This window comes from Melospiza georgiana, chromosome 13 (genome assembly GCF_028018845.1).
Source record: "Melospiza georgiana isolate bMelGeo1 chromosome 13, bMelGeo1.pri, whole genome shotgun sequence".
Taxonomy (NCBI): Eukaryota; Metazoa; Chordata; class Aves; order Passeriformes; family Passerellidae; genus Melospiza; species Melospiza georgiana.
The window spans coordinates 5,679,443-5,697,079 of record NC_080442.1 but is presented as its reverse complement, the minus strand read 5'-3'; positions in this window follow the sequence as shown (position 1 = coordinate 5,697,079).

Below are 17,637 nucleotides of genomic sequence, written 5' to 3'. Positions count from 1 at the left end.
TAATTCTCCTGGTTATTTGCAGTTTAGAAAATGGTGTCAATAGATGTCAATCATGTCTACAGAAAACACTAGCCCACACTTACATGCAGATGCAAAAAACATTGATTAGGACTAGAATATTGCCTCCATCAGTGAGATCTGGGTCATTCAAGTCCACATTATTAAGAATAATGACTTGTTATTAATAATTAGAGTATAAATAAAAGATATGCTTGCTGTTTGGAAAAGGACTAAAAGTAAAAGCACTTCTTTGATATATGAGATTACAAGTTCCTAGTTCAGAGAGAGCTATACAACTTCTGACAAGTCAGTTTGTCGTGCTGATTTTTCATACATGACATAATTGTATCATTTGAAACCTTTTTCTTTATGAAACAGGGCAAACCACAAACATAAAACAACAGAAGTAAATGACTACATGTTGCATGGACCATTACCCATCTATGAGAGTTTGTTCTAAATGCACAATTGTAGTTAGTACTACTTGAAGTGCAAAGCACAAAAAACACCTGGGCTTGAAGAATTTGTTACACTGACATTTTCAAAATGTGTGACAAAATGCCAGTACTTAGGGCATGCATATTAATAAAACACAATTTAAAATTGCTATGAAGCAACATTTCTATATTCACATGTAAAGAATATATGTGTATCTCAGAAGTCTCTCAATTCTGGAGATGCTGAACAAATACATATTTTGAGAAAAGATATTATAATATTTAGTTCTGCTGCGTACTGTAAATATGCACCCTTTTGGAAATATGTATGTAATACACTAGTTAGCCAATCTATCTCTGGAGAAATTAACATTAGTTTGCAGCACAGAGTTTTCCTGACTCTTCAGGTAGAATTCTGTTAAAGAGTTTGAGCTGTTGAAAATTTGCAACTTTCTGTGGCTAATTTCACACTCAGTAGAGCAATTTTTTTCTGGACATTAGCTAAGAGCTAAAACCTTCCATAGAATATGCCACAATCAGATGCATTTTATTCCCTGCTGCTTTCTGTCATTTTCAAAAAAAGAATTTCCAGCTATTTAAACTCTTGGGTTGCAGGGTTTGCACAAAATTATGTCTTGTAATCTTTCAGAAATCCTTATAAAAGCATTGGAATTTAAGGTTTAAATTATTTCCTGCAGACTCTAAATACTTATGTTTGAAATATTGCATTTTGTACACTAGAGAGTGGCCAACATTCATTGGGAACTTCCTGAAAACCTGAATATTTCAGGGCTGAAACAATTACAGAGGGTGAGGGCAATGGGAGATTGCAGAGCTTACAGTTTTCAGAAAATCTGGCCAATCTTTTCAGTCCTTATGTACCTAAAACCCATGAAGAGGCGAGTGAAGAGAACTAACGGGTGCCATAGAACAGAAAAGAGTATGTCCAGTGATGTTCCTGGACTTTTTTATCATGGTGTGCAGCACATTGTTCCTTCTCTTTAAAATCCATTGTTTTAATCCATGATCTGTCCATTATTTGAATTAGAGCGATAGTAGGGAAAAACTATAATAAAAGTTTCCATTTTCTGGATTTAATCTGTTATCAAAAATGGAAACGAAAACTTTAAAATCCTGAATTGGAGGAGCTAAAGGAGACTGGAATAGGCCAGGAGCTGTTTCCATGGCCGTCTCTGGCTCAGCAGGGGATGGGTGCCTGCTCAGGGCCCAGTGGGACCACAGCAAAGGGCAGGAAGGACACACAGCGGGTGGGAGCTTCTTTGGGGCCATGATTCGAAGAGCTGGGGGGAACAAGGGCCAAACCTGGGCTTCCTTGGCTCCTCAATCTCTTGAAAGATTGGTGTGGGGATACTCAGAGATCACAGGTAGGCTGGGGCTCTGTGAGACCTCTCACCTCCCAGCCCAATGAGCTTTATGGAAGGGATGCATTTCTTCACACAACAGCAGCAGCACTGTGGGTACGAACGTGATGGGGCTGCTGATGTTTGTTAAACGTCCTTCACTGGGGAACCTCCTTCATGGCCAGCACTCACTGAGGCGGAGAAAACCACCATAAATTCTGCCCTTTTCCTCCTCTAAGACTTCCATAATGCCTACCATAAGACCTTGATAAACTCTTCTGGAAACAAACACACACAGAAAGAAGCTTGCTCATCAGAAGGCGTATTGCCACAAGAGAGCTCCATAAAGTAATATTACTGGCTAATTTTGAAAACCCAGAACAGCCCCCACAAAATAAAAAATCACAACCTACAAAATAAAGAAAACCCCAGAACTCCTTCCCCATTTTTTGCAGAGGTAGCTCGAAATTAGCATTCAAAATACTGAAATACGTGAGGTACGTGGTGTTTCTTTGCCAGTATTTCAACATCGCATTACAGTCATGCTCACGCAATTTTTTAATTTTGAAGTGTTGAGACATAATTTTTGGACCTGAAAACTCATTTTGCCTTCTTGCATCTAGTACTTCATGTTTCACATCCTTCAAAATGAGAAATCTAAGAAGAAGTCTAATCAGATCAAGGGAATTATCTGTGTCCCATCAGCTGCAGGTCACTACGCAGCTCTTCGGTGCAAATTTCCATTGTGCACATCGCTGTGACAAAAGGTAGAAGACTATCAGGAATGAAATGAAAAATGATTTAAAATCATGTCCTACCTGCTCGTCCCTGGAAGTGTTTCAGAGTTTGGAAAGATGAATTACAGCTAGAATAAATAAAGTGCATTTAACTTTGCGCTTCTGTCCCATCTTTCTGTTTATTGTTCAGACGTCTCATTCATCTTACTGTTAGGACTTCCAGTCTCTGAAGTTCATGAGAATTCCCAAGGAGATGGGTTTCCACCACTTTAAGAAGAGAATCTCATATGATAAGCATGTGAGCAGCTTCTTTGTTCAAACCAATCTCATGACTCCCTTTGAAGGTAATCCTTTAGAAGTCTCATGACCCATCTCTCTGCCCAGAGGGTATTTTCATCTCATGGTGGAACAAGGCACAACAAATCTACTTTGATAGTGCCCAAATCTCCAATTTGTTAAACCTCCTTTCCTCTCTTCAAACAGTGGATGTACTTGCTGTAAAAATGCCGGGACTGCAGAAAGGCTAAAGCAGGAGCTGAAACTTTTAATTTGAAGTATCCCCTCCCTTCTGCTAAAATATCAACACTATTTGCATAATTGAGACAATTGGACATAATAGTCCTTTCAGGGGTCCTCATTAGATGTACAGCTCTACATTCTTTGAAAAGAAGAAAAAAGGAGGTCATACAGCATTAATTATATCTAATCCTTTTTAGAACAATTTGAAGTTGGGCAAAAGCTGTACTAAAACAGCTGAAGTCGTAAATAAGCCATTAATTTTGTAACTTTACATATCACATGCATTTTCATACCCTGTTGCCTTTGTCAATATAATTAATTCCTTTGCTGACAAGGGCTTTTTTGCATCTTCTAATACTTTAAAACCACCAACAGCAGAGGACAGTGTGTGTTGCAGGTAATTCTTTGTTCTAACTTTCAACATTTGCCTCCATGAGCTAGGGGCCAAAATAATTGCCATAATGCAACAGATAAGGGTGAGATCCAGAATCACATCTAAGGATCCTGCTCTCTGGAGCTAAAGGCTGCCTGCCTGCTCTTGCTGCACTGCACTGTTAGACTCTAAACTTATTTCCCTGATCCTATAAACTTATCTTCAATGTACTGAACATGTACTCGCCTGTGGCTGGCAACAAAATGTTTTACAGATCTAATTTGAACTTCTGTCTGCCCTAAATGGCAAAGTGTGCAGCTGAAACAGCTTTGTTTTAGAACCAGATCCTGGGCTTCCTAGTGAGACAAAGTTCCTGCCAGCTTAGAAAAAGGATGGAGGATGGAAGATTCTTGAAAGGTCAGCACAGAAATGGAGGGAGGACACACAATGAAGTCCACAGATGTTTCTTTTTCCAGGGGACAATCAAATTTGAGAGGCCTTTATGGATGTCTATTATATAGAATGTGGGGTACTCTGTGAGCTAGAAAAGGATGACCTATTGGACAAGAAATATTATCAAAGATATATAAGCCAAAGAATTAATACAAAAAGGTGATTTGGGCACTTAACTCCCTTTTGAAAATGGAACATGGACATGGAATGTGGTATGTTTTTTTGGCTAGGTACTCCATAACAATGGAAGTTAATAAGCAATTAATTCCTCTCTGCTGCTGAACAAGTTCTCTTTGGCCAGCTATTATGTAAGAAAGGGAGTTGTAAGGGAGTTGTATCTACAGCACCTACATTTGTAAGGCATTATACATTTTAAGAACAAATATTGGAAACATCATTAATGTGTGTTTTGTTCTGCCATCTGTTAGCCCAAACTGCAATGACAGAAACACACACCTGAGAAAGTACAGCACTCATAAAAATCAAACACAAGTTTTGCAGATTTTTTCCTTATCAGAAATTTGGACCTGCAGCCTGCCAGCGTTCCCCTTTGGGAACGCCCTAACACTGCTCTGACACCTCAGTTCAAGTGTAAGACTCAAGAAAGACAATCAAGACATGCATCCACCCAAAAAGAACAAAATTGTAACTGTTAAAGACTTCAGTTTAAGGTGACTGAGATCAAAGACCTCTCTACAGGCAATAGGAGCACTTTCCTCACTTGCTACTGCAAATAAAGAAGTTTGGATGATGTTAAAAACCACAATTTTCAGACTTAGCATTTTAAGCAATGCCACAGCTTGTCAGGATGCCTACACTGAATGTTCTGAACAGTACTTCAAATAGCACATAATTCTCTCTCTCTAAAAATATAATGATAATACCACAATAGTTATAGAATACAATAGGAATTAGCCAGCATGTTCCAGGGGTGGGCTGGGGAACAGCCCTGTAAAAGCAAAGGGCCTTATACACAATGTGTGTAAAATAAACCATAACCAAGTTGGCTAAAAACCTAATAAATGTGCACTTCTGTTGTTAAGGGCACACTGTCTGCTGTGCTTACTGTCTGAAAAGCCTATGACAAAATTCTGCATGGTAAGAGGAAGAAACTGCTGGCATTTAATTCTAAATGTATAATTCTGCCAAGTTCAGCCAAAGTGCTCATTCAGAGTTCAAAGGAATAACACACATGAGTGAAAAAAATTACATTCTCAGAGAAAAGGCCACTAGACAAAGGATAGTTTTCATGGATGCCTGCACTCATACTATGGGAAGGCTCACAGCACTTGGAGTTTGTTTAGTTACATGGCTTGATATAAATGCACTGTGAAGGAAAGGGATAAAGATATGCATCTCTGCTGCCCTCAGTGTGACTGTCTCAGAAAAAAATTCCCTTGGTTTCCAACAGTACCCACATGCTTACAGGGAGTAAGCAGCAAGGAAGAACTCATTAATTTGCTTTTACTGATTTAAACAATATTTTCATGTACGATTAAGAGTCCATACCAAAAAAGCTTTAATTACATCCTTCGCTGTAAAATCACACCCCTATTACTCCCACCACCAAAATAAAAATATTCTTGCTTCACTGACAGCACACAACTTGTTTATTTTCAAAAATGAACAGGTTTTATTACAAGAGCTGTAAATCCAATACCTAGGTAATCAATTATATTTATGTAGGAATAATGGGCAGCTGGCATATCTTTTCCCAAGTGGTAAGTTTTGTTTGGCATGCTTGATAGCTCACTTACTGAATGCAGCCAACAGCCTTTCTAACAAAAAGATAAAACACATAACACTGCTCTGATCTGATGCATTTGTTGGTGTGTCCCAAATGTGTGTCTATCAATGAAATCAACACCATGTACCATTTCTTATCAGATACTTACTGGTCTTGAAAATACTCTCCTAATAAAAGCAAATTAATTCAAATAGTATGAAGGGAAAGTTTTCCCCTGAATTTATCCTCCTGCAGTGTTTATGTAGCATTCTCTGAGAGCTTTCAAGCCATATCATATAGACACTCATGCATACACAGATCAAAAGTAAAATTCATGGATAGCAAATGGGTGAGCTGAACTCTGACATACTAAAATGCACTGTAAGCTGCAATGTCTTTGTTTTTTGTGTAAGACTATTTGTAAAACTGTGCATGAGTAGGAACTGGGACAGACTTCACGAAAAACGCCTAAGGTACACATTGTAATCTTCCTTTCCACAGTCATGATCAGACCAAATCCGAACTTGAAATGCCCCAGTAAACTATAAATGCCAAAGTCACAAAGGAGTGAGCAGTAATTACAATGGGACATAATTCAGGAATGTTGAAGAAAGGGAGAGGGTGGAAAAACCACAAAACAGTGTCAAAATTCCCTTGGACTGAAGTTTCACCATTTGAGGGGAACCAAATGCTGCTTACAAGCCAAACCTGTTGTCATATCAGGGAAAAACTGCAGCTAAAGAAGGCCTCTATTTCTTTTATAGCTGAATTAAAGCTTGAACTAATGACCAGGATTTCACAGAATAAACCACTACTAACTGGTGAGAATTGTGATGAGCATAAATACAAATGTCACAGCTATACATGCCAGAATAGATGAGAAATGATGAGATAATCATCATACCACTGCAACTGCTGGTGAGGTGGCTGTGGTACAGGCAAGGCAGGGCTGGCACCTCCCTCACTGCACTGTGGGCTGAAGCACAGCACTGTCTGTAGCCTCTAGAACTCCAATAAAACCTGAATTCATTCATAACAGCCAAAATGTAACCTCAAAGAAGAAACAGTTTGATAGCAAAATGATCATAAACCCTCTTCCTACCAGTGATGAATTACCCAGGCATTCTGGGTGTAGAACAGCTGATACAAACAACAACTCAACAGCCTTCAAATGTAATCAATTAACACTATAACCCATGAACAGAAGTGGTGAGAAATGCTTAATTCCCATTCTGATTCCTATAACCCAAGCTACATTTACTGAAATGTGATAATCTCTGTACAAAATGGGTTTGGATGGAATGGAATTATCTGTCCAGTTTGAAGCACAGGCTACCATCCCCAGCAACTGTATTATGACCTTAAATAGGATCTGATTAAACCACCCAGTGCAGCAGCAATAAAAAATGCATTCCCATTATTCTCTCCTTTATACAACCCACTCCCTCCCTCCCAATCTACAATCCACTGGAAACACCCAGTTCCTGGAAAATATATACTGCTGCTTATGCAGGGAATAAGGGCTTTTAGGTGGACAGGACTATAAAATAAAATTGATTGTTTCTTTCAGCTGTATGAGACTATCACTGCAATTCTTCTCTGGATGACAGAGATGTATAACTAAGTTAAATAATTGCCTTCTTTACTGCCCAGGTTCAACTCTGAATGCATCTGCAGCCCTCCTGTTGAGTTATGCCAAGTGATTGGAATTGGAAAGACTATTTTTAAAGCCAAACAGACAAGAATTGACACAGCCTTTTTAAATCTGGTGCTAATGTAAGAAAGGCTGTTCGATCCTGTGAGAAGTGTGAGGGAAATGAGTTATTTTTGGCAAGGTTTCACCCACTGATATGTGTTTCTGTAATACAGTCAAGCGCCATAAGTACTACTCCTCCCTAAGGAAAAGCTTTTAAATTTCAAATAGCAACAGTGGCAACTGTATAGGTTTCACAATTCTCCTTCCCCCACCCCCTTTTTTTGGTGTTGGAAGAGGCTTTGTACAGAAAAAACAGCAATGAACTGTGTGTTCTGCTTAAGCACAACTGACATCAAAGATGAGCTGTGACAAAGAAGAAAAAACTGCTGATCACTCAGGGCAGCAACAGAGCAGTGCCACCCATGCCAGCAGCTCCACAGGGGCCTGAGCTCTTGAACTCCTCTCCTACCTGCACTGCTCACATCCAGCTTTCCACACAAAGGCATTTGCTTAACTCTTGATTCTGTAAATGTTTAACTCTTGGTTCTGTAAATGCTTACACACACTCCTAATTTACAGCCATGATGAGCCCACACACTGCCACAAAACTGTGCCATTCCCAGAAAGCTGTTCACAGCCAGTGATATGTCTATGTATGCACAAACCAGTGTCTTTACAATAAAGAGAACACTCTCTGTTTCACCAACTGTGTTCTTCTGAAGAGTTAATGTACAAACTCCCTCTTAGCCCTACACAGCAGACAGCTATTTACCTGCTGGTTAAAGTTTGTGAAATTAGAGATAGTCCCAAGCCAAACAGCTTGGAGACATTCTGGAATCATGGGGCATTTGACTGGAAATCTGCTGTCATAAATTCAGGTCCCACTGATCAATATGGGTTAAGATAAATTAAAACCACGGTATGTTGCTGAAACAGTATGAGGCACTGCAGCTTTCAGCTTTGTCAAACACATTATGTTCCCCCCAGTAATTAAAACAGAAATGCCAGCAAGCAGCAAATGCTCTTGTTAGAGAGATTCTGAAGTTAATAATTCTTCTAAGCATTACTGGGAAGGGTAGGAAATCTCTAAATCTTATTTAGTTTCAGTAATCTTGAGCTGTATAACCACTAAAAAAGAATTCAGGAATTTTCTCCCTAGTGTATTTTGTTTTACATTTTAATGCAAGTATTTTCTCTGCTACCAAGTGTAGCAGTGGCTGAAAAAATGCAAGGGTTTCTGAGTAAATCCTCAATTTCATTAGATGCCATGAGACATGTGCATAATTTACCCTTTAAACTTGCATTACTAACTTTCTCCTCAGACTAGCACTTAGAGAAAAGAAACACATGGGTTACAATACCATAATTTCACCTTGAAATGCCATAGAGTATGTAAGTCAGCAGGTAAATTTATATAGAGAATCCTCTATCTTTCTGTTCAAGAAAATCTTCAAGTTCTCTTTGTTTGAGGACAGCATGTTCAAATATGGCAGCTCCAAGCTTTATCATATCCCTCTATAAAGACTGTGGCAATTTAAACAACTTGGTGATTCTGTACAGCAGCACCAGGCACAAAAGCAGAGCTGACAGCACACCTAAACTTAACCCTAAATGCCATTCTACCAACACATTAATTTGCTGAATTTAAGGTTTGTTACCAATCCACCAGAGAGCTGTGCAGGACACACATCCATCCCTTGCACCATCACAGAAACAGCTGGAGAAGAACTGTCACTGGTGGCCAACAGAGCTGCTTCAGCATGGAGTTTAAATAGCAAAATATTTATAAAGGTTAGAGTCAAACAGCTGATGTTTGTTGGAACAACAGTTGAGAGTGATACTTGACACTGAACAAATGAATACTTTGCAATAAATTAATTTATTCTCAACGTAAAGCTGTCAAATTAATTACTTGACATGTTTCTCACAGCAAAAGAGAAAACAGAAGTGAGTTCAAAGTCAAGATGTTGCTGCTCATCCTCCCATCCTGTGCTACTGCCATACTCATCACAAGACTGCTTTTCTGACTTGTCCAGTGTGAGGGAAGTTCATTAAACATACAACACAGTTGTAGGGCAAAGCAGAAGGTTTGAAATTTATAACAAAATAAATAAGCAGAGTTTCTAATGGTAACAGAATTTACACGGGAAGACTTGACCCTATCTGTATGCCTATTTCCATGCTGACTCATCTGAACAGATTATAAGGAATATAAATTCACTACAAAAAGTCTGGTACCCTCCTGGATCTAATTTGAGATGTGAATACAGAAGATATGGAAGTACAAAATACATGATCAAAAGTATCTATGGTTCCAATCATGCCCTGCTAGCGAGACTGAGAGCTTGCTGAGTCAGACACAGATTTTTTTTTTTGTTTGTTTGTGAAGTGCAAATCATACACAGACCTCATTTAATATGGTTACATTAACCCTCATGGTGTTTATTTATTCAGCAAAATTGTAGCACTCCACTTAGGGAGAGTGGCAGGGAATAAAAAAGGAGATAGAGAGGGAGGGGAGAGGGGAGAAGTGCCTATTTCTGGTCTAAACTTTTTGCCACCTGGGCTTGTTTAGGACCTTCTTGTCCATTATGACATTCTCTCTCTTTTACTGAAAGTCATGTAAAAGTGCTGCATACTGGCTTCTTGATAGATTCCACTAGGCCTGAACAGAGTTCTCTTATCCTACAGCTCTAAAAGCCAAGATTTCAAAGAGTACTTCCACAGATCCCACTGCATTTATCTCAATGTCCTTGGAAGCGCTTGCCACTCTCTTCCTAACTTACTTGGTAGTAAGGCTGTGGTTCGTGTACAGGTACAGGCTAAAGTCTACTAATGTCTTGAGTCCTCTTCTGTCCCCAAACTACCACAGCTCTAAAAAATCCTGAAATTATGCACTCCTTTTATTCTTGAATGGCTCCCTGAACAAATCCAAGAGAGTACTGGATCCTTGTCAAGGGGCATCCAGCCTCACTGAGGGTTTAACAAAAGTCACTATAAAGTTACTGACCATGTATTATTCACTGCACAGAGTAATTCAGATACTTCCTGTGTGTATATAACTATCTTACTACATTCATTACTTTGTTCACACTTCTGATAGAGGCCTCTATCCAAATTATACAGATGTACTTAAATTATGCCTAAAGCCAAAAGAATGCCTTTTCAGGGAATTATGGAAACCATCAGTGTGCTTATTTTATTGGCTTTTCAGGCTGGAAGTTCCCATGAAAGATTAGGTAAGATGATTTGTGCTTTTCAGTTGCAAAGCTCAGGATAAGCTGGACGTTCTCAGGACATGTTCTCAGCACTGTTCAACTTTGCTGAATGTGCAGTTCCATTGAACTCTGATTACTACAGAGTTAAGCTCACTGGCATAAAGCATTAGCATGATATTTTACTTTTTTTCCCCTCAGCAGCCATTCAAGAATGGTACAGGGGAAAGAAAACAGCATTCTGAAACAAGAATCACAGAGGAAACAGGCACCTTAATTAAAGTACTGCCAGCAATCTTAATTTTATCACAATGCTATTTCAGGACTATCAGTGAGCAAATCTGTGCACAACAGCATGGCTTTGTTTTGTCTGGGAAAAGACCCATGAAACATATAGTACTTTGCACTTTTTATGTACAAGAAAGCAATAACCTTGATTTACAGTTACAGGCTGCAGGTTAAAGGAGGCCTTTCAAAAGCAAAGGCTTTCAAGCACTGAAATGCACAACAGAATAAAACAGATGCAGAACCCAAAGCTACAAGCAGGAGTTGATGAAAACACACTGTAATTCCACATGCTCTGCTGCGCAGCCAAATTACACCCACCAAACACCTCCTCACTTTCCCAGCACAGAAAAGTGGGGTTTGGAACATGGCTTTTCAGACTGGTCTGGTGAAGAGCTTGAAATGTGCCAGTTATTGTGTGCTTCTCCAAGAAGGAACTGTTTTGTATGAGAAAGAGAATAGTGTGAAAATGTCACCTGAGAACTTCTTGAGAGAAAATGCATCTTTTTATCACTGTAAATGAGTCCAAACAGGAGTTAAAAGCCAAGCTACTCAATCATCAAACTGAGACTTGCATTGAGCAGATATATCTACACAGAGAATAAGGTTTAGATACCCTGTAATATACTTACTGGAAATGTTAGAAGTCACTAGCATCCTTCATAATTCATCCCATCTATTTATTGCTTTTTAGTGCAAAAATGGTCATTCTTACAAATACTCATATTAGTCCTTCAGAGAACAGAGGCTGCTGATGACAACTACTGCAGGGACTGCTGATGTGCTGCTTTGACATGCATGGAGCAATCATCACCCCTATTAAAACAGGCATTAGGTTTCCTTTAGTGTCTCTGACAGGTCACTGCTGGTGAAGGGCCCTAGTCACAGAGCCAAGGATCTGCCAGCACCAGCACTGACTGAGCACAATGAATCCATGGACAGGAACTCTAAAACGGATCTATCCACCTCAACTGCTTCCATAACTTGCCACAATTACCTGTAACAACAGTACCATGACTGAAAAATCTGCAAAAATAAACAGTGAATTTGCAGTTCTGATGGCTGAGATGCAATTACTTGCTAAGTTTGGGTTGCTTTTATTCTTCAGTCGTGTATTTTACATGGGGGAGCAAAATAATTAACAGTAGTAATTATGCAGTAAAAGTATTATATTACAGCTCTGGCCACTACCATGTAGCTCTGCAGATGAAAAAAGCTTTATCAGACAGAAGTCTCATGAATTCTGCCTCTCAAGACCTTGTACACTAGTGCATACCAGCCTCAGGGTAAGATCATTGGCATTTTATACCAGCAGCTCCACTCACAACTGAGACTCCTTAAACAAGAAGTTTCCTTGTTAAACAAAACAAAGAACATATTTTTAAATTCACCTGTGGGTAAAGAGACATTTGGGCAATGCCTGTTTGCTCAGCCTCATTAACATACAGTTTGATAAAGGAGGAAGTTTACTACTGAACAAGATGAAATCCTGAGAAAAGGCATAGGAAAGGAGGCAGGATTTATTTTAAAAAGGATATAAAAATAAAAAAATAAAAAAAGCCCAAACTACTTGGCGTGAGAAACACACCAGCTGCACTTCCCTAATCCACAGCTGATCCTTGGAAAGAATCACAAATCCACTCAACCAGCAGGCTGAGTGCCATTTTATTGGCAAGAACTGAGAAAAAAATGGAATCAAATACACACTCATAATACTGGCTATTAAAAAATTTTGCTTGCATTTGATAGAGTGTGTATTATGGACTCTCTGCTTAAGTCAAGCATGGAATATGAAAAATTGAAACTAGAAAAATCAAATGCATGAATTTGCAAGAAAACTGTGTCATTGTTATGGCCTCATGGCTGCAGGACATTCACCCACTGAACTGGCTGCAAGTCCTGCACTTTGGAGCTGCTCCAAGGAGGGCCAAGAACTGAATGTGCCACTAAGGAACAGCCAGAGGGATTTCTTTCTGTTCATGGCTAAGGCCCAGGGCCAGAATACACATGGAATTATCTGTACAATGTCTGTGCCTGTACCTGCTGAAGCTACAGGATGCCATCAGTAGTTTTTGCTGAAGGGAGGTTGTTTTTTATCCTGTTCTTACAGCAGCACTTGCCAGCAGAAGCTGTCAAATCCACACATTTTCAACTTTCACACAACTTCTGCAAATCTTTCAGTATGACTTATACTGTATTGTGCAGCCTCAGGCACACAGTATGGCTTAGTACCAGTTCAATACAAATTTGGTAAATAACATCTTAAACACAGTCAAAAGACTAAACCTAGTTTTTTGACCTAAACCTATCACTAGTTGTTTTGCTAATGATCTTTTATAATAAACATATCTCAGAAGTTTAGCACTATAAATTAGAATAAAAATACATAAAGTATTAAATAAAACTCAGAAAAGGCTTGCTTTATTAGATAATGTTACAGGTAATTCCTTTTTCTCATGTTTATGGCTCTTGGATCAATATGTGAGCATTTCTCAGCACTGGAGAGGGGAGGAAGGGAGAAAGGGAATGTGGGAAATGAAAAATCAAAAAGGTAATATAAACTTTGCTTTCAAGGTTGCTGTCCACAGTCATGATGAAACAGCTCTATGATGACTGCTTGATTAAAAATTAACTGCTGGGGTAATTTAAAGATATGCCTTATTTAATAATTAATGCATAGGAATTAAATTGGACTATCCACTGAATTCTTATTATAAGGTACACTTGGAAAAGATCCATGATCTTATTGTATAATTAGGGATGGAGAGGGAATTTACTGCATCTTGGAGAAAGAATGCTTCCTGTCATATCTGATATCTGTCCTTTGCAACAACTGATCCGTTTTTTTGGCTCACTAGTAGGAAATACCAAATTTTAATGTAATACTGCAGAGTGAGGTCCTTTCTATATAACACAGCTCTATCTAGTGGCTGATTAATCCAAGTGCAGCTGGCTGTGAAAGAAGACTAAATCATTAACGTGGTGAAGGCCAGGAAAGCCTTAGGAAGGTGACACTTTCTTATTCTGACCTACTGCCACTCCCCTTGCATAAGGCTGGAAACACACCAGCAAAGGTGGCACCTCAATCCTGCCTTTCCGTGCACTGATAAAGGAGATTTGGTGGAGAGTTCTCTGGTACTGAGCACTTTCTCCAATACAATTTGCAGGAACAAACCTGGGGCTCAAACACCTACCCAGGCAGGGCACTGGGGCTGTCTGTGGCCTGACAGAGACCCCCAGTGGAGCTGGACAGACAGACTCAGTGCTTCATTGCACTCCTGCCCACCGTGTGCTTACCCCTGCATGGGGAATATGCCAGTGATGGCTGGGAAGCCTCTGCTGTGCCCTGATGGTGCTGTGGGAGGCTTGGAGCTGCTCCCCAGCCTCAGCACTGGATGGCCCAGGGGCAAACACTGTGGGTGACACATTCATCCCTCAGCAGGGGCAAACACTGTGGGTGACACACTCCTCAGCAGGCTGAGCTGGTGCCTGTCCCTGTGAGCACACAAAGCTCTGAAGCCCAATGCAGAAAATGCTGCGTTTTTTCCCAATCTCATCATCTATCTCAGGGATATATTGGACATTAACCTGTGTCAGCTCCTAATTGAGCAGAGCAGAAGGAGAGCTGCTAACTTCTGTCCTGTGGAACTGAGTAATGGATTCCATCAGCAAGGGGCAGAGGTCACTGCTTTTTGCAGGTAATTACAAAAGCTTCACAAAAGTGTGCCTACATTTTTCCCAAGCTCATCAGGGAAACCATTATTTCTTTAAACCAGTGGAGGTTTAAAGAAGTAATGGGTATTCACATAGCAGTTATTTGAATAATGCTCTGATGATAATTCTGGTTAGTAACTGTATAAATAAGTAGAGTTTCATTTAAAGTAAAGCAATCCTCCAACAGATACCAGTAGCAAAATTAAAATAGCAATGTAAAAGCACTGCAGCTGGGGAAAAGGACTCATACCTGCTGCATATAGCCAACAACAAAATATAATGTGCATTTTAAACACCTCTTAAGGTTAAGCCCATACAAGAGTTCTAAGAAATCAGCTTTGAGTGTTGCGTAACTTTGCCAGAAAGCCTGGGAATCACCTCTCCTTTAGAATTATTAGAATACATGAACTGGGGGCCTGTCAATACTCCTGGAACTGGGGTTAGGTAATTCTGACCACGGAAACTTCAGCTGCAAACACATCCTCTCCCATTCAAGCTGCATCTGTTTCTCTACATATTGCTCCAGAAAGCAACTTGAACACAGCTTCCTTATTTTGTGTACAGGAATTAAATAGGTTTGCAGCCCTGTTTTCATGTCCTTTTCCACTCATCTTTTATTTAGCATTTCTGCAACCATAACACAGGTTGACATAGAAACATTTTACTAGTATATTTTCATTCTAAATTACTCAAATCTGCTCTAAATTGAGTAGTGTTCTAGCAAAACAGTAAAATGCATTTGATGTTTTGTGTGCCTGTGCACAGAAAACAAAAGCACTTACCCCTTTCAACACTTTGAAGAGCAGTAGAGTCATATGAACATGGAGAAACTAGTGAAAATTTAATATCAGTAGAATATTTTACCTTCTCAACATGACAATTATTTGAAAATCAAAGCAATTTGACCAAGTTAAATACCACCCCCCATATCTTTATTCCATTAAATTTTCATAACCTCTGTTTCCTTTCAGAGAAAAAAAAATCAAGGTGACAGCAAGATGACTTGCTCTAGCTTTTGATTCAGGCAGCATTTGCTAATGAAATAGACCCATAAGATTAACAGGGCTTTGTGGGGACCAGTTCATATTATTTTCTAACAAAGGATTTGTTAGAAAGCAATAGATAAATTATATAATATAATAAAATAAATATAATAGATATAATAAATATAATATTATATAATATATATAATATATTAGATATAAAATATAATGTATATAAAATGTGTAATGTAATATATGTATAATTATATATAAATTATATAATATATAGAAAATAAAATAGTCAGGTGCCTGAACCAACACACCTGGCACCAGTTCAGATTCCTGGTGTATCCCAGGGTTAGTATCCCAAAGGATCTTACAGAGACCTCCTCAGCAGCTAGAGGCCAGAGAGGATGGAAAATGGTACTAACAGCTTAAATTCAAGTAGTTTCAATTAAATTCAAGTGCCCTTGTTCCTTCCTCCTAATAGGCTGTTATACAAAATAAAGGCAACAAGGCTCTCCCTCAGTACTTGAGAAACATTACTTCAGAACATCTGTAATTCAAATGAAAAAACATTTAGAAATCCTACTGAGTGACACAGGTGAATATCAGAAAGATCAGAGATTGCATTAGTGGGTTTATTTATTCCAACTACTAAAGCTTTATCTACAGCAAAACATTAATGCCATAGGATTTATTATGGGAAAGGGAAGTAATGATTAAAATTAACTAGGCCACAGACTGGAGTGGGCCACTAATGACAAATGTGCTGGGCCAGCCATGTCCATCAAGCCAGATATTTCCTTCTGCCATTTCCTGAATGAAATGCACAAAGGCAGCAGAAACCCTGATCTCCTGGAGCACAGCCCCTCCTGCCAGGCACAAGCCCAAAAGGCTCAGGGTCACAGACACTCAGGGCTGACCCCACTGCCAGCCTGCCCAGCACAGATCAGGCACTCTGGGCCATGGGGGCATCACTGTGGTGTGTGACTGGGGGGAACCGAACCCAAAAAATGCTTTTAGTGTGGTACTGAGCCTGCCTGCCCCTGGGTCCTACAAGGATCCTCCTTCTCCCAGCTGTCTGGTTTACCAGAAGATCTACATGCAGCACTATTTATCAGCAGAACTATCACTGAAACAGAACAAAAATTAATATTACTTGATGTCAAGATCCTTCTGAAAAGGTGGAGGCATTTCTCTGGTAAATGAACTACTCTGAAGACAGGAGGCTGATACAACAGTCTGGGACTCTAAGGATGAAGGACACTGCTGAGCAGCCAGAGTTACCCACTTTTAGTGAATGCATGTCAGCTCATCTCATGTCAGCATTTCAATGCTCAGAGCTAGTGATTTAGGAAAACACACTGACTTTCCACCTTTCAACAGCTCTGTTCAAACCTAAGCCTGACAAATACAAACAAAAATTGTCTGATCTGCTTCTGGGAATGAGAAGAATCAAGATTTTGTAAGGATGGGTCAGCAGAATTGTGAAGTGAAATTAGAACTAAATACAAAAGCATGTACAAAATTCAACAGCAACATCAAAAGATTCTCAACTTGGGATACTGTCAGGAGAAAAAAATCATAAAAGATAAAAATTAATGTCCAAAGCTAGTGAGCTCAAGCTGACTTGCACACTTCTGTACAATTTGCAGCTAAGCCGCAGAACATCTTGGTGAAGGATACTGTGCTGACTAAAAGGCAACAACATAATTTCACCTAAATCCCAACAATATTACCTCTGCTCCACACAGTCCCTACCTGAAGTATCTGCATGTAGGAGCAAACTCTGAGGCAGAGGAACCACATCTCTCCCTGCTCTGCAGCACTCCCTTGACTGTGCTGCTCCAGCTCTGGGCAGCACAGAGCAGCCTCACACTTGACCTCTGAATTCAATAGGCATTAAATGGAAACAAACTTGTCAGCTCATGAGCAGTACACCTGATTCCCACCTGGATTTGCAGTCTTCAATGTCATGAGCAAATCCACATCTATAATTGAAAATATTTAGGAGACTCACTTCAATAAAATGTAGGTAAATTATTAAGTGATTAAAATGTAGTTTCAAAACAGCAAACCCTAGGCTCTGAGCACTGATCCAGCTAATCACATGACAAATAAATATTTTAAAAAGC